Consider the following 19,095-nt stretch of genomic DNA (forward strand, 5'->3'; position numbering starts at 1 on the left):
TCATTTGATCGATATCCGGTAAAGCCTTGTGGTGGTATCATTTGATACCTGGCGACTCTAAAGCGCATCATTATTAATTGGCGACCATACTCCGGTGCCGAAAGAGCAACATTATTGGTGACTCTGGTGCCGATTAGCAACATTATTGGTGTCTCCAGTGCAAATTGGCAACATTATTGGTGACATCTGACAGGGCTCGACCTAAAAGTGATTTTGTCACTTAAAACTTTGCATTAGAAATCCAATTGAGGAAAATTGAAAGAAACCACAAGTGCAAAGCCCTTATCGATCAAATCACCAAGATTTGGAAGTGTGTATTAACTTGCATGCGTACTAACAGGGATGTAAGGTAAACTCATTAGATTTTGCGTAAAACTATCGGGAGTATTGTGAACCGGAAAATAGCCTAGGCCATACCCGCTGTTCGAATCACTGCCTTATTCCCCCTGTCCCAAATTGACGGTAGGAAAAGAGAAGTTAGAAGCAGAGCAAAAGAGAACTTAGAGGTAGGAAAACAGAGAACTTAACGGGAGGAAAACAGAGATAATAGTAGCAATGGCCACAAAAGCGATGGAACGCCAATTGAACCTGCAGGAACCCGAGGTCGCAGCGACCAACAGAGCAGAGCAGTGCCCCATATGGGAAGAAGAGTTGAGGAAGTATTTGAAGGGGAAAGGATGGCCCCTTTGGTCCGAGTTTTGTTCAAATGATGAGTCAGGTTCAGGAAGCATAGGACAAACCTGGTGGGACAACCTAACCGAGATACATAAGAAGAATGCAGCGAAAGTTCGTAAGCCGATGGCAATAGTGTCCTGTTTGGCACAGTTGCGAGGCACAAAGGAGGTCGTGAGGACGCTCCGCAGACAGCTAGTTGAGAAAGAGGAGAAGAATGAGGGAAACTAGAATGTGGGTGGAGCTGGGCTGTCTGTCAGCGTTTTACTTTCGTTTTAGGCTGTTTGCTGCAGGGTGTGTTTTAGTTTCGTTTTCAGTGTTGGAGCTGATGTCAGACAAAGCAGGTGTACTGTTGATCTTTCTGCCATGAAAAGACTCTCTCTTGATCATTTGGTGAATTCAGAATTATAAATGTTCTCAGTAGTGAATGTAAACCTAATGTGCTTCTGGTAAAAGGTGTTTCTGTTATCTGGATGTTGTTTGGGAAGTTATTAAGCATTACTTAGTGTTGTATTCTTTGGGGGTTGTATTTGAATTAATGGTTGCGAAGATGTTCACTGCATGTTTTAAAAAGGTTAACTTGAGTTCATAGAATAAACATTGTTTTGCTTTAAAAAATACTTTTCCATTTCTGCTGTACCACACCTGTAGAGTGGGCCGTGTGCTCCCCATACCACAATCTATTAAAAGTTCTGGGTAAGGTGAACTCCATGATACACTTTGGGGTTCTCTAAACCCTGGCCCATAACACGTCACAGCTCCAGGGTTCCAGGTTCGATTCCCGGCTTGGGTCACTGTCTGTGCGGAGTCTGTGCAGAGTCTGCACGTTCTCCCCGTGTCTGCATGGGTTTCCTTCGGGTGCTCCGGTTTCCTCCCACAGTCCAAAGATGTGTGGGTTAGGTGGATTGGCCATGCTAAATTGCCCTGAGTGTCCAAAAAGGTTAAGTGGGGGTTACTGGGTTACAGGGATAGGGTAGAGACGTGGGCTTGAATGGGGTGCTCTTTGTAAGGGCCGGTGCAGTCGATTGCCTGAATGGCTTCTACTTGTGATACTAATAAAGATTATTATTATTACTTTTGAGGTTTAAGAGCAAAGATCATGGAAGGATTGTTAAATTGTAGGATCGATAGGGCAGCACGGTGGCGCAGTGCTTCGTGTTGCTGCTTCACGGCGCCAAGGTCCCAGGTTCGATCCCGGCTCTGGGTCTCTGTCTGTGTGGATTTTGCACTTTCTCCCCTTGTTTGCGTGCATTTCGCCCCCACAACCCAAAGATGTGCATGGTAGGCGGATTGGCCACGCTAAATTGCCCCTTAATTGGAAAAAATTAATTGCATACTCTAAATTTATTTTTTTTAATTGTAAGATCGACAACTTAATCAGTAAAAGAATACCCTGAGTAATTTGGGTGTGTAGCTACTTAGGTTCAATGAAAGCAAATTACAGTGGATGTTGGAATCTGAAACCAAAATTTTCCAGCATTTTCTCTTTTGGTACTTAGGTTCAATTACTGCTTCAGGAATGTTCAAGAATTAAAATATATTTCGACTATTTGGAGTTTTGAGTTCTTTACAATTTAAAAATAATTTCACAGTTGACATAGACGACAACTATAAGTTTAGATAGTTAGGATCCCTTGATTACAAGTTGTGATAAGTCAATTTGCATTCCATGTTTGATGACAAATAACCAGTAGATTAAGAAAAGCTGCTTCTATTTTCACACTGGAAAGTAATTTATTATAGACGCGTAATTGCGGCATAAAAATCCAATTGATCTACACTGATGTATCTGCTCCACGCAGGTCTTCTCCTATCCACTGCATCGAGCCCTGTCAGCATAACCTCCTCTGCCTTTCTGTCTCATGCGTTTATCTACCATTCCCTTAAAAGCATCAATGACATTTGGATGAACATAGAACATAGAACATTACAGTGCAATACAGGCCCTTCGGCCCTCGATGAACTGCTGAATTTTCCGACCCTCCACCAACCAGCGGGATGTTCCGATCGCGCCAAAGTCTTTCGAATGGCTCCCTGCATTTTCCAGCCCTGTCTCCACCTTGACGGGGCTGTAAGATTCTGTGCCATGTTGTTATACACCAACAAGTTCCCCGTTCTGATCACTCTCTGGATAAAGTTATTATTTGTGAAGTCCTTCCATACAAGTCAGTGGGGACTTCAATGTAACATATATTTGGAGTTGAACGCAGTTTATGTTTTGAACTCAATTATTTCATAAATATAGCACGAAGTGATAACATAGGATAGAGAGGTCAGGAGGTAATAAGACAGTGCTTGAACTCACTGCACCACTGAGTCTCAATCATGAATCAATTGTAATTACCTAGTCCAATTCGGCCTCCTTTTAAATATTATTGCAGTATTATTTATTGGAGTGATCAGATCAGTTAATGCTCCTGCTATGTTGGCTGAAGTTCACAGAGATCATACGATGATTTATTCTGAAGTGTTTTAACTCATAGAATCATCTGGCTGAAAACATGTCTGTGTAAACTGCATTAAACGAAAGGGCCGTGGGCTGATCTTTCAATCTCCAACAAATTAATGACATAAGGCACAAATCTCGATGCAAATTTCCCAAAGTTAATGGATTATAAACGCTTGTTTGCCCAAAGCTGTTTTTTCGGAAAAATGTGCAGTTGGGAGTTACACATGAACCTATACTGTGATGCGGGGAATTCATATTATGACGACGCCACCTATTCTTTGCAGGGAATAGTGGCCCTGCTGAGTTCATCTGCGCGAAGTGCACCCATCTCCAGCTCCTCAAAGACCGCGCTAGGGAACTGGAGCTGGAGCTGGATGAACTGAGGATCATTCGGGAGGCAGAGTCGGTTATAGATAGAAGCTACAGGGATATAGTTATTCCTAAGAATGAAAGTAGCTGGGTGACGTTTAAAAGGAGGGCGAAGAAGCAGTCAGTGAAGGGACCCCTGTGGTTGTTCCCCTCAATAACAGGTATACGTTTTGGATACTGTTGGGTGGGGGAGGACCAACCAGAGGTAAGCCACAGTGACCAGGTCTCTGGCACTGAGTCTGTCCCTGTGGCTCAGAAGGGAAGGGGGGAGAGCAGGAGAGCATTAGTTATTGGATACTCTGTAGTTAGAGGTACAGATAGGTGGTCCTGTGGCCACGATAGAGGCTCACGATTGGTGTGTTGCCTCCCAGGTGCCAAGGTCCGTGACGTCTCTGATCGTGTTTTCAGGATCCTTAAGGGGGAGGGGTAGCAGCCACAAGTCATGGTACACATCGGTACCAACGACATAGGTAGGAAAAGGGACGGTGATGTAAAACAGGAAGTCAGGGAGCTAGGGTGGAAGCTGAGAGCCAGGACAGACCGTGTTGTCATCTCTGGTTTGCTGCCAGTGCCACGTGCTAGCGAGATGAGGAACAGGGAGAGAGTGCAGTTAAACATGTGGCTACAGGGATAGTGTAGGAGGGAGGGTTTCAGTTACTTGGATAATTGGAGCACATTCTGGGGAAGGTGGGACCTGTACAAACAGGACGGGTTACACCTGAACCAGAGGGGCACCAATATCCTGGGAGGGAAATTTGCTACAGCTCTTCGGTGGGGTTTAAACTAATTTGGCAGGGGGGTGGGAAACTGATTTGTAGTCCAGCAGATAGCATTGCTGGAGTTCAGGAAGTTGAGGGTAGTGCAGTATTGAGGAAGGTACCAAGGTCACAAGAGTGGACCTGCAGGCATGAAGGTGGTTTGAAGTGTGTCTACTTCAATGTGAGGAGCATCGGGAATAAGGTTGGTGAGCTTGAAGCATGGATTGGTACCTGGGACTACGAAGTTGTGGCCATTACGGAGACGTGGATAGAACTGGGGCAGGAATGGTTGTTGGAGATTCTGGGGTTTAGATGTTTCAGTAAGATTAGGGAAGGTGGTAAAAGAGGTGGAGGAGTCACATTGTTAATCAAGGATAGTATAATGGCTGCAGAAAGGCAGTTTGAGGAGGATCTGTCTACTGAGGTAGTGTGGGCTGAAGTTAGAAATAGAACAGGAGTGGTCACTTTGTTAGGAGTTTTCTATGGGCCCCCAAACAGGAACAGAGATGTGGAGGAAAAGATTGAAATGCAGATTTTGGATAGGTGCGGGTGTCACAGGGTAGTTGTCATGGGTGACTTTAACTTTCCAAATATTTATTGGAACCATTATAATTCGAATAGTTTGGCTGGGGCTGTTTTTACCCAGAGTGTGCAGGAGGGTTTCCTCACACAATATGTGGATAGACCAACAAGAGGCGGGGCCACATTGGATTTGGTACTGGGTAATGAACCAGGCCAAGTGTTAGATTTGGTTGTGGGAGAGCACTTTGGAGATAGTGACCACAATTCGGTGACTTTCACGCAATGGAAAGGGATAGGAACATACGGCAGGGCAAGGTTTATAACTGGGGGAATGGTAATTATGATGCGATTAGGCAAGAATATGGGAGCATAAGATGGAAACAGGAATGTCAGGGATAGGCACAATTGAGATGTGGAGCTTGTTCTAGGAGCAAATACTGCGTGTCCTTGATATGGATGTCCCTGTCAGGCAGGGAGGAAATGGTCGAGTGAGGGAACCATGGTTTACAAAGGAGGTTGAATGTCTTGTCAAGAGGAAGAAGGGGGCTTATGCAAGGATGAGAAAACAAGGTTCAGTTAGGGCACTTGAGGGATACAAGATAGCTAGGAAGGAGCTCAAGAAAGGGCTTAGGAGAGCTAGGAGGGGGCATGAGAAGTCCTTGGCGGGTAGGATCAAGGAAAACCCCAAGGCTTTTTACACTTATGTGAGGAATAAAAGATTGACCAAGGTAAAGTTAGGGCCAGTCAAGGACAGTAGTGGGAACGTGTGCATTGAGTCTGAAGATATAGGAGAGGCCCTAAATGAATACTTTTCTTCAGTGTTCACAAAGGAGAGGGGCCATGTTGTTGAGGAGGATAGTGTGATACAGACTGGTAGGCTGGAGGAGGTAGATATTCGGAAGGAAGATGTGTTAGAAATTTTGAGAAGCCCGAGGATAGATAAGTCCCCTGGGCCTGATGGGATATATCCTAGGATTCTTTGGGAGGCAAGGGATGAGATTGCAGAGCCTTTGGCTTTGATCTTTATGTCCTCACTGTCTACAGGAATAGTGCCAGAAGACTGGAGAGGCGAATGTTGTCCACTTGTTCAAGAAAGGGTATAGGTATAACCCTGGGAATTATAGGCCGATTAGTCTCACTTCGGTCATAGGTAAATTATTGGAAAGGGTCCTGAGGGATAGGATTTATGATAATTTGGAAAGATACAGCTTAATCCAGGATAGTCAGCACAGGTTTGTGAGGGGTAAGTCTTGCCTCACAAGTTTGATTTTATTTTTTAAGGAGGTAACTAGGTACATAGATGAAGGTAGAGCAGTTGATGTCGCATACATGGATTTTAGTAAGGCGTTTGATAAGGTGCCCCATGGTCGGCTCATGCAGAAAGTAAGGAGGCATAGCATAGAGGGAAATTTGGCCGATTGGATCAGTAACTGGCTATCACATAGAAGACAGAGGGTGGTGGTAGATGGTAAATTTACATCCTGGAGCCCAGTCACCAGCGGGATAAGTGCTGGGTCCTCTGCTATTTATGACTTTTATCAATGATGGAGTTGAAGGTTGGGTTAGTAAATTTGCTGAAGACACAAAGATTGGTGGAGTAGTGGATAATGTGGCGGGCTGTTGTAGGCTGCAAATAGACATTGATAGGATGCAGAGCTGGGCTGAAAAGTGGCAGATGGAGTTTCACCCTGATAAGTGTGAGGTGATTCATTTTGGTAGGACAAATTTGAATGCGGATTACAGGGTTAACGGCAGGGTTCTGAAGAATGAGGAGGAGCAGAGAGATCTCGGAGTTCATGTCCATAGATCTCTGAAAGTTGCCACCCAAGTGGATAGAGCCGTGAAGAAAGCCTATAGTGTGTTAGCATTTATTAACAGGGGGATTGAGTTTAAGAGCCATGAGGTTATCATAGATTATCATAGAATTTACAGTGCAGAAGGAGGCCATTCGGCCCATCGAGTCTGCACCGGCTCTTGGAGAGAGCACCCTACCCAAGGTCAACACCTCCATCCTATCCCCATAACCCAGTAACCCCACCCAACACTAAGGGCAATTTTGGACACTAAGGGCAATTTATCATGGCCAATCCACCTAACCTGCACATCTTTGGACATGCTGCAACTGTACAAGACCTTGGTTAGACCACATTTGGAGTATTGTGTGCAGTTCTAGTCACCTCATTATAGGAAGGATCTGGAAGCATTGGAAAGGGTGCAAAGGAGATTTACCAGGATGCTGCCTGGATTGGAGGGTAAGTCTTATGAGGAAAGGTTGAGGGAGCTAGGGCTTTTCTCATTGGAACGAAGGAGGATGAGAGGTGACTTAAATTAGGTGTATAAGATGATGAGAGGGATAGATAGAGTGGACGTTCAGCGAATTTTTCCTTGGGTGGATGTAGCTGTTACAAGGGGGCATAACTATAAGGTTCATGGTGGAAGATATAGGCAGGATGTCAGAGGTAGGTTCTTTACTCAGAGAGTGGTTGGGGCGTGGAACACACTCCCAGCTATGGTAGTGGAGTCGGACACTTTAGGAACTTTCAAGCGGTTATTGGATAGGCATATGGAGTGCACTAGAATGATTGGGAGTAGGTTGATTTGATCTTAGTTTCAGACTAGTTCGGCACAACATCGTGGGCCGAAGAGCCTGTACTGTGCTGTACAGTTCTATGTTCTGTGTTCTATCTTCTATGGATATCTGAGGTGACTAGAGGGAAGAGGGACATGATTCACTGGAGCAATCATGTAGGATATGATCTCAACAGTATTAAAGTGTATTGGGTAAATGCACTGCAGAAAACATAATCGATAAGACCTTCTTCCAATGTCTTTCTCAATTGAATACATGCAAATTAATCCATTCATTGATATGTTGTCTTTCCTATTGTGATAGATGGATAAATAGTTTAGTTTACAGCAAGTATAATTCCCAATAAGGGTCAGGCATTTAAGCTTTGTACAGCCACGGAAAGAATCCATCCAGAAGGCTGAGCATTGACAAAAGAAAAGATGTTAAATGAACCATTTGGTCACTCTCGCTTTTACAGAGCATGGTGTTAGCTAGGACCCTTGATCAACTTGGTTCTTTACTCAAGAACCTCAAGTTAGTCTTTTTCTCACTTCCGGCTAACGTTTGAGCACAATACTTTCCTTACATTGCCAGTGAATACAAATAGGCACCTTGATGGCGATAACCTCCGGCGCTTGGTGTAGAGAGGAGGAGCTGTTTTAAACTGAGTGCCTCTGAAATAGGAACGGTGGCAGAATGACCAAATGAGAATTTAAAAAAAATTAATTCCCGGCCTTCCGACTGAAGGGGCCTGGAAAAACGGTAGGAACCACTCGTTGAGATGAAGGAGGAGTGTGAGTTTGATACTCACCCAGCAGGGGGGCAATCAGGAAGAGGGATAAGGGCAGGCCCACACCCAGCAGGAGGGAAATCAGGAGAAGGGACAAGGGCAGGCCCACACCCAGCAGGAGGGAAATCAGGAGGAGGAACAAGGGCAGGCCCACACCCAGCAGGAGGGAAATCAGGAGCAGGGACAGGGCAGGCCCACACCCAGCAGGAGGGAAATCAGGAGGAGGAACAAGGGCAGGCCCACACCCAGCAGGAGGGAAATCAGGAGCAGGGACAAGGGCAGGCCCACACCCAGCAGGAGGGAAATCAGGAGCAGAGACAAGGGCAGGCCCACACCCAGCAGGAGGGAAATCAGGAGCAGGGACAGGGGCAGGCCCACACGCAGCAGGAGGGAAATCAGGAGCAGGGACAAGGGCAGGCCCACACCCAGCAGGAGGGAAATCAGGAGCAGGGACAGGGGCAGGCCCACACGCAGCAGGAGGGAAATCAGGAGCAGAGACAAGGGCAGGCCCACACCCAGCAGGAGGGAAATCAGGAGCAGGGACAGGGGCAGGCCCACACGCAGCAGGAGGGAAATCAGGAGCAGGGACAAGGGCAGGCCCACACCCAATAGGAGGCCACCCAGCAGGGGGGCAGTAAGGAGGAGGGATGAGGGCAGGCCCACACACAGCAGGGGGGGCAATCAGGAGGAGGGATGAGGGCAGGCCCACACACAGCAGCGGGGCAATCAGGAGGAGGGACGAGGACATTGCAATACCCAGCAGCGGGGCAATCAGGAGGAGGAACGAGGACATTGCAATACCCAGCAGCGGGGCAATCAGGAGGAGGGACGAGGGCATGGCAATACCCAGCAGCGGGGCAATCAGGAGGAGGGACAAGGGCATGGCAATACCCAGCAGTGGGGCAATCAGTAGGAGGGACAAGGGCATATCAATGCCCAACAGCGGGGCAATCAGGAAGAGGGATGAGGGCATGGCAATACCCAGCAGCGGGCAATCAGGAGGAGGGATGAGGGCATGGTAATACCCAGCAGCGGGGCAATCAGGAGGAGGGACAAGGGCAGGCCAATATCCAGCAGCGGGGCAATCAGGAGGAGGGACGAGGACATGGCAATACCCAGCAGCAGGGCAATCAGGAGGAGGGACAAGGACATGGCAATACCCAGCAGCGGGGCAATCAGGAGGAGGGATGAGGGCATAGCAATACCCAGCAGCGGGGCAATCAGGAGGAGGGACAAGGACATGGTAATACCCAGCAGTGGGGCAATCAGGAGGAGGGATGAGGGCATAGCAATACCCAGCAGCGGGGCAATCAGGAGGAGGGATGAGGGCAGGCCCACACCCAGCAGCGGGGCAATCAGGAGGAGGGATGAGGGCAGGCCCACACCCAGCAGCGGGGCAATCAGGAGGAGGGATGAGGGCATAGCAATACCCAGCAGCGGGGCAATCAGGAGGAGGGATGAGGGCAGGCCCACACCCAACAGCGGGGCAATCAGGAGGAGGGACAAGGACATGGCAATACCCAGCAGTGAGGCAATCAGGAGGAGGGATGAGGGCATGGCAATACCCAGCAGCGGGCAATCAGGAGGAGGGATGAGGGCATGGTAATACCCAGCAGCGGGCAATCAGGAGGAGGGATGAGGGCATGGTAATACCCAGCAGCGGGCAATCAGGAGGAGGGATGAGGGCAGGCCCACACCCAACAGCGGGGCAATCAGGAGGAGGGACAAGGACATGGCAATACCCAGCAGTGAGGCAATCAGGAGGAGGGATGAGGGCATGGCAATACCCAGCAGTGGGGCAATCAGGAAGAGGGACAAGGGCATAGCAATACCCAGCAGTGGGGCAATCAGTAGGAGGGACAAGAGCATAGCAACACCCAGCAGCGGGGCAATCAGGAAGAGGGACAAGGGCATGGTAATACCCAGCAGCAGGGCAATCAGGAGGAGGGACAAGGGCATGGCAATACCCAGCAGTGGGGCAATCAGGAAGAGGGATGAGGGCATAGCAATACCCAGCAGCGGGGCAATCAGGAGGAGGGATGAGGGCAGGCCCACACCCAGCAGCGGGGCAATCAGGAGGAGGGATGAGGGCAGGCCCACACCCAGCAGCGGGGCAATCAGGAGGAGGGATGAGGGCATAGCAATACCCAGCAGCGGGGCAATCAGGAGGAGGGATGAGGGCAGGCCCACACCCAACAGCGGGGCAATCAGGAGGAGGGACAAGGACATGGCAATACCCAGCAGTGAGGCAATCAGGAGGAGGGATGAGGGCATGGCAATACCCAGCAGCGGGCAATCAGGAGGAGGGATGAGGGCATGGTAATACCCAGCAGCGGGCAATCAGGAGGAGGGATGAGGGCATGGTAATACCCAGCAGCGGGCAATCAGGAGGAGGGATGAGGGTAGGCCCACACCCAACAGCGGGGCAATCAGGAGGAGGGACAAGGACATGGCAATACCCAGCAGTGGGGCAATCAGGAAGAGGGACAAGGGCATAGCAATACCCAGCAGTGGGGCAATCAGTAGGAGGGACAAGAGCATAGCAACACCCAGCAGCGGGGCAATCAGGAAGAGGGACAAGGGCATAGCAATACCCAGCAGCGGGGCAATCAGGAAGAGGGACAAGGGCATGGTAATACCCAGCAGCAGGGCAATCAGGAGGAGGGACAAGGGCATGGCAATACCCAGCAGTGGGGCAATCAGGAAGAGGGACAAGGGCATAGCAATACCCAGCAGCGGGGCAATCAGGAAGAGGGACAAGGGCATGGTAATACCCAGCAGCGGGGCAATCAGGAAGAGGGACAAGGGCATAGCAATACCCAGCAGCGGGGCAATCAGGAAGAGGGACAAGGGCATGGTAATACCCAGCAGCGGGGCAATCAGGAAGAGGGACAAGGGCATGGCAATACCCAGCAGTGGGGCAATCAGGAAGAGGGACAAGGGCATAGCAATACCCAGAAGCGGGGCAATCAGGAAGAGGGACAAGGGCATGGTAATACCCAGCAGCGGGTAATCAGGAGGAGGGATGAGGGCATGGCAATACACAGCAGCGGGGCAATCAGGAAGAGGGACAAGGGCATGGTAATACCCAGCAGCGGGTAATCAGGAGGAGGGATGAGGGCAGGCCCACACCCAGCAGCGGGGCAATCAGGAGGAGGGATAAGGGCATGGCAATACCCAGCAGACGATCTGGGGACCCGGGTTCGAATCCCACCACAGCAGGTGATGGAATTCAAAAGCTCAATAAAATATTTGGAAATAAAAGACATGAAACTGTTGTTGATTGTTGTAAAAACCCATCTGGTTCATTAATGTCCTTTCAGGAAGGAAATCTGCCATCCTTGCCTGGTCTGGCCTACATGAGGCTCCAGACCCACAGCAATGTGGTCGGCTCTTAACTGCCCCCTCCAGGGCATTAGGGAGGGGCAATAAATGCTGGTAGAACCTGTGCCGCCCACATCCCATGAACAAAAAAAAGTCTCTATGTTCCTTTGCACTTCTCAGTATCCTACCATTTAGTTTCGGCAAAAATGCTTCAAATGTAGTTCTACATTCGAGAATTGTAGCTTAGGTATTGTTTTTACATTCTTCTCTATTCAACATAAATGTACCATCATACACAAGGATTGGTCGAACAATGATATGCCTTCTTGTATTTGAAGATAAGACTAAGTACGTTAATGTTTCATAGATTATCATAGAATTTACAGTGCAGAAGGAGGCCATTCGGCCCATCGTGTCTGCACCGGCTCTTGGAAAGAGCAACCTACCCAAGGCCAACACCTCCACCCTATCCCCATAACCCAGTAACCCCACCCAACACTAAGGGCAATTCTGGACACTAAGGGAAATTTATCATGGCCAATCCACCTAACCTGCACATCTTTGGACTGTGGGAGGAGACCGGAGCACCCGGAGGAAACCCACGCACAAACGGGGAGGATGTGCAGACTCCGCACAGACAGTGACCCAAGCCGGAATCGAACCTGGGACCCTGGAGCTGTGAAGCAATTGTGCTATCCACAATGCTACCGTGCTGCCCCACTGTTCACTGGGAGGCTGTGGGGCACCAGTCTGACCTCGACCACTACTGCTTGCAGGCTGACTAAAAGTCATGGGACTAATTTCACATATCCTTTTGGGATATGTGGTGATCAAAGTAGTTTAAGATATGCCTCCTTAAAGGTGCATGTGCCTCATACCGCAATTATAACCTTTGAGCTCATTAGGCATATTGTTCTTCTAGCTTCTACCATTCCCTTTATCACAAATGAAGTAAGAACCATTGAATGTGAGAGGTTCTATGCAACAGGGAAGTGCTTTTCTTCTTACTTCTCGAAGACCAGGAGAATTCCCTCAGAATTTTCCCTTTGTCAGCAGTGCACGCTCACGTTGCTTGATATAGAATAACAATCTAATTTTATCAATGGCTTCAGCCTCTCATTTTAATGGGCTGATGAATGCCTGAGACATTCTTTTTAAAATTCTTTCCAAAGAAAGGGATCAAATATCAATCTTACATTAGCCTCTGGTGAGCAGAACTTTGACCCTGAGCCATTTACGACAGGATTCTGACAGCTTGCAGTGATAGTGTAAAAAAAGTACAGCTGAGACAAAGCATGCAGATCGGAGGAGTCAATTTGTACACTATCAAAGCATTCCTAGACCTTTGCACCTTTTCAATTGTCAACTCAGACACATCACTACGTAGCCTCACTGCCCCTACAGCTTTAATAGCAAATATTTTCACCCATTGGATTGCAAGTCTGCAATCTGATTGTACAGTAGATGGCTGCAAAGGTCAATGCATCGAGCAGGGTTTAAGGCTGATTAAAGGGACTGTGACTGCCCTGTGAATTCGGTACAGCTCACATTGAATGCATCATGTCATATTGACTGAGTGATAAATCTGATGTCCTCTGGTCTGTATGTCCATGCAGACATGTTTTGACACAGTGTATTTGAGTGCTAATAATGACATTATAAGATGTTGGAAAGGGATCTAATTCAGCATGCACAAGCGGCTGTACTGTCATCTCCTATTTTCTGCACAATTGACAGCGGAGACTTGGGGGAAACATTCTCTTTCAGATTAAATTTATACGGCACAGGTCTTCGTACTGTAACATGATAAGACCAGAGCCAATACTTCAAACCTCCTATCAGCTGTCAATCAACTTTAAGCATTTTTTAAAACTGCATTTTACAACCGTACGCATTCAGACGGGAGTTAAAATGAAGAGATTTATTGGAAAAGGACTGTTTAAGATTCACATTCAATGAATGAATTCTACGAACTAACTTTCTAATTTAAACAATCAATCTTCATCTCAGAGCCATTCAGTATGTGCAGCACTCATTCCTGTGGCACAAAGTTATGTTCATTGTAGAATGAAGTAATTAATTTTGCAATCCTATATTTTTGACAAATCTTTCTATTTGACTTTGATGTAATTAATTTGTTTAATGTCATAAATGTAACATTTTATTTCCTAGTTATATAGGTAACTGTATAGATAGTACCATTCTGGAGACATTCACTTTGCATCTAACATCGTGGCAGTGAAGGAGGTAATAAGTCTCCAGCTGATAATTGTAGCCGTCACTAGTACCCACCCGATGACATAATTGGATTTTTAAGTCAAAAGTTCATGATATTTGTATTGCTTTTGTTAATATGTTTCTATGTTCCTATGCTCCTATATGTTTCTAGCTATGTTAGATTAATGGGGCTCTGACTTCAGGATAAGTGTTCATCAAATCTTGGTCTCATTAACACAGAATGTCCCTTTTAAAGCCACAAGGTGATTATGGTCAAAAATATGCACTCCGCTCTGAACCAAGTTAGTGTGCGTGGATCCCCGTAGATGATTGTTAAGTGAGAGTATCCATCATTCCACTCCTGGGGCGTCATTCTCCGACCCCCCGCCGGGTCGGAGAATGGCCGTTGGCCGCCGTGAATCCCGCCCCCGCCGAAGTCTCCGAAGGGAGAAAAGTCGGCGGGGCGTTAATGGCGCCGCTGCCGCGGAGAATGTCACGGGTCTGCGCAAGGCAGCCGATTTTCGGCCTGCCGATATTCTCCCTTCCGGATGGGCCGAAGTCCCGTCGACGTGATGACCGTTCACGTCGACGTGAATCAAACCTCCTTTTCATCGGCGTGACCCGGTGCTCCAGGCTCACGCCGACCAGCGAGGAGGTGAGTGACGGCCTGGGGGGTTGGCTCTGGGCAGGAAATGGCGTGGCCGCAGAGTGATTGCCTGAGGAGAGGTGTGTCTCGGCTTGTGTGTGTGTGCGGCGGGGGGGGGTTAGAGTAGGCTGGGCTCCGGGGGAGTGCCGGGAGAAGGTCCGTGCCGGGGTGGAGGTTGGGGGTTGTGGAGGGGGTCCGTGCCGGGGTGGAGGTTGGGGGGGGGTCCGTGCTGGGGTGGAGGTTGGGGGTTGGGGAGGGGGTCCGTGCCGGGGTGGAGGTTGGGGAGGGGGTCCGTGCCGGGGTGGAGGTTGGGGAGGGGGTCCGTGCCGGGGTGGAGGTTGGGGAGGGGGTCCGTGCTGGGGTGGAGGTTGGGGGTTGGGGAGGGGGTCCGTGCCGGGGTGGAGGTTGGGGAGGGGGTCCGTGCCGGGGTGGAGGTTGGGGAGGGAGTCCGTGCCGGGGTGGAGGTTGGGGAGGGGGTCCGTGCTGGGGTGGAGGTTGGGGGTTGGGGAGGGGGTCCGTGCCGGGGTGGAGGTTGGGGGGGGGTCCGTGCTGGGGTGGGTGTTGGGGAGGGGGTCCGTGCCGGGGTGGAGGTTGGGAGGGGGGGGGGGGGTCCGTGCCGGGGTGGGTGATGGGAGGGCAAATGAGTTGGTCCACCTGGCCAGGTGCCAGCCTCCAACAGTTGGACCCATGCGGTCCATGCCACCTGGCTGGGGGGAGGAGGGGATGTGGGCAATGATGACATGTCGTCGTTCCCCTCCCCCCCACCAGGCCGTCATGTTTTCAGACCATCCAGCGATGTTGGCCGCCGTGGTGGCAGCCGCTCATGTCTATGTTGCCCTGGATGAGGAGGAGGAGGAGGAGGAGGAGCGTGCCAGAGAGGCGGCGCAGGCTGCCGCAGAGGGGCAGGCGGCAGCCGCCCAGGCTGGAGGGACACCTGACCGACAGGACGAGGAGGGGGAGGAGGACGTCGCGGCCCCACGGCAACGGAGGCACCCGAGGGCGCCCCGTGTGTACCGGCCCCGGCAGTCATACCATGACCTCACGGACCGGGAATGCAGGAGGAGACTCCGGATGAGCCGAGAAACCGTGGCACACATCTGCCACCTGCTGGCACACCTGTCACCGCGTGGCACTGGCGGGGGACACCCTCTCCCCGTGTCCGTCAAGGTTACGGTGGCCCTGAACTTTTATGCAACGGGGTCATTCCAGGCACCGAGTGGGGACCTGTCCGGCATATCGCAGACATCGGTGCATCGGTGCATCCGGGCAGTGACAGATGCCCTTTATGCCATGGCGCACCGCTACATCCGCTTCCCCGTGGACCGGGCCAGCCAAGATGCCCGGGCCGTGGGCTTCTCTGCCATTGCCGGGTTCCCCATGGTCCAGGGCGCGATCGATGGGATGCACGTCGCCGTGCGGCCACCTGCAGATAACAGGGCTGTGTTCACTAATAGGAAGGGGACCTATTCGATGAACGTACAGGTGGTCTGCGACCACCGCATGATGATCCTGCACGTCTGCGCCCGTCACCCAGGCAGTGTACACGACTCATTCGTGTTGTCGCGGTCATCCATCCCCGGCATGTACGAGGGACGCCATCCCCGGCTGAGGGGCTGGTTGCTGGGCGACAGGGGCTACCCATTGCGATCGTGGCTGATGACGCCTATACGGAGGCCACGCAATGAGGCGGAGAACCGCTACAATGATGCCCATGTAGCGACAAGGGGAGTGATCGAGAGGTGCTTTGGCGTGCTGAAGATGCGTTTCAGGTGCCTGGACCTCTCTGGGGGCGCCCTCCAGTATCGGTCAGATAGGGTCGGCCGCATCATTGTGGTGTGCTGCGTCCTGCACAACATAGCCCAGCAGAGGGGCGATGTGCCGCAGGCAGAGGAGGGCGGAGTGGAGGAGCAGCAGGAAGAGGCCCAGTCCTCCCCAGATGAGGGGGATGGGGGCAATGGTCAGGGCAGACGGGGTAGACACAGGCGGGTGGCTGTCCACCGTTACCGGCTGGCCCAGCGGGCACGGGACAGACTGATAGACGCCCGCTTCACTGACTAGATGGGCGTGGGAATCGGGTAGTATGGCCACAGACCGCACACCATGACAACAGCCGACCACCCACACCCCCCACCCATCCACCCACCCAGCACCCTCACCCCCCTCCCCAACCCCACACACCCCACCCGCATGCACACCACCCCCCCACTCCCAATTGCCGATCCACCGGCGGCACAACGGGCCGGGCTCACCCAGTTGCGGGTGGACGCGTGTCTATCGCAGGCCATGGAGAATGATGACAACCCGCCTCCGATGAGCTCCTGGCTCTACATCGTTGGACTATGTCTGACCCATGGCCACAGTACCACCATCCACCCGGACCATCCCTGCATGCGGCTGTGACACTGCAGCGCACGGTCCCGTCCTCTGCCCGGGGGATGTTGATGGCGGCCCAGGGGGAAGGGGGCAGACTCACCTGGAGCTGAGGTAAGACTACCCCTCACACACACACTTGCGCTCAACGTACATGACACCCCCGCACACTTTGGACAGAGCACAAAGGCAGCTTCGGTAGGTGTAACATTGACTTTAATAACCAAAGGAGTTCATGCACGTGCCCTAGCGCCTAAAACTCATCTGTGCCCTGCACCCGTGCCAACTTACTCAGTGTCTAATTGTTTGGCCTTACGGGCCCTTTGACTACGTCTACGTGGTTCCCCAGACGGTACAGCAGAACTGGAGGTGGACTCCTGTGATTCCTGCCCTCTGACACTGGATCCCTTTGGCGGCCGTTTCCTGGGGCGTCCTGGCCTAGATGGGCCAGGCTGCGGCCCGGGCGACTGGGATGGCGAGCTGCCAGCCTGTCCTGCCCGTTGCCCACCCGATGCACCTGGGACGGAAGGGGGGGAGTCCGAGGTGTCGCGGTGTACCGGGACCTCCCCTACAGAGGGAGCCGGGACTGACCACACCACCTCCTCCTCCCTCGGGGTGCCCGATGGCCCCCAGGCCTCTACATGGGTGGGGGATGCGAACGGACTGGCCATCCGACGCGCCCCCGACATCTGGCGCTGCCAGTCCTGGAGGCCCGTGCTGGTATCGACAGGGGTCTGCAGGTTTGCAGCCATGGAGCCCAGGGGGTTGTCGAACCCTGTCTGCGACAGTGCGACGCCAGCTCGCACATGGCCACTGGCGCCGATGCCCTCAGCGATGGCCTGCTGAGACTTGGCCATGGCCTGCAGAGACTGGGCCATGGCCTGCAGAGACTGGGCTATGGCCTGCTGAGACTGGGCCATGGCCTGCTGAGACTGGGCCATGGCCTGCTGAGACTGGGCTATGGCGTGCTGAGACTGGGCTATGGCATTGAGCGCCTCTGCCATCTGGCGCTGGCACTGGCTCATGGCCTCCTGTGAGAGGGCAGCCATTTCCTGGGCCACAGACGCCGCCTGCACGGAAGGCCCCAGGCCTCGCAAACCGTTCCCCATGTCTGACACCGTCGCACCCATTGCCTCCACCGCGGACGCCACCCGTGCGGTGTCAGCCTGGGTGGCACGCATGACCGGGACCACTCCCAGCTCCTGGACGCGGGTGGACTCCTCCACCTGCGACCGCAGCCGCCGCAAGCCACCCGTCACCCTATTCGCTCGTCTCCGTGTCGGTGGTTGCATCGGAACTATGTGTGGGTGTGGTAACTGCAGGAACCCGGGATCCATCTGGGCAGCAGATGTTCGCTTGGCCTGGGCTGCCCTCCGACCGCCCGGTCCCTCTGCTGCTCCTACCTCCACCTGCTGTACTGGGACGGCTGTGTTGTGCGCACCAGTGAGTGTACCAGACGCCTCATCACTAAAGTGCCCAACCGTGGTGAGTGTTTCTGCGATGGTGGAGGGTGTTGGTGACAGCAGTGGCGTTGTGTCGTGCTCTTCGTCCCACTCTGAGTCCATGGCACTTTGGGGTGGGGGTTCGTCTCCACCCATCCACTCTGAGTCACTGTCCGGTATTTCGTCTTCCCGGGTAGGGGTGTCCTGGGTAGTGCTGTCCCGGGTAGTGCTGTCCCGGGTAGTGCTGTCCCGGGTAGTGCTGTCCCGGTTAGTGGTGTCCCGGGTAGGGGTGTCCTGGGTAGGGGTGTCCTGGATAGTGGTGTCCTGGGTAGTGGTGTCCTGGCTCGGATGTGACGGGGGCCTGTGGCTGCCCCGCTCATCGCTGGGTGGTCGCTCCCGCACGTGACGGGGGTGTCGTCTCCCTGTTGCTCCAGGTCTCTCCGTCTCCCGTGGTCTCCGAGGGGCATCCTGCGGGCGTCGCATGCTGGAGGGTTCGGGCCTCTCCGTCTCCCGTGGTCTCCGAGGGGCATCCTGCGGGCGTCGCATGCTGGAGGGTTCGGGTCTCTCCGTCTCCCGTGGTCTCCGAGGGGCATCCTGCGGGCGTCGCATGCTGGAGGGTTCGGGTCTCTCCGTCTCCCGTGGTCTCCGAGGGGCATCCTGCGGGCGTCGCATGCTGGAGGGTGCGGGTCTCTCCGTCTCCCGTGGTCTCCGAGGGGCATCCTGCGGGCGTCGCATGCTGGAGGGTGCGGGTCTCTCAGTCTCCCGTGGTCTCCGAGGGGCATCCTGCGGGCGGTCTGCATCTGCGGGGATGGGTGCCTGGACGTTTGGTCCTGCGATACACAATGAAGCATGCATGGTTAGACATCAGGCAGTGATCAGGTGATACGGGAGAGGGGGATATAGGGGAGGGGGGATATGGGGACGGGCTGTTGGTGGCTCACTTGCTCGTGGGGCCCCGACCTCTGCA

Source organism: Scyliorhinus torazame, chromosome 7, assembly GCF_047496885.1.
Source record: "Scyliorhinus torazame isolate Kashiwa2021f chromosome 7, sScyTor2.1, whole genome shotgun sequence".
Taxonomy (NCBI): Eukaryota; Metazoa; Chordata; class Chondrichthyes; order Carcharhiniformes; family Scyliorhinidae; genus Scyliorhinus; species Scyliorhinus torazame.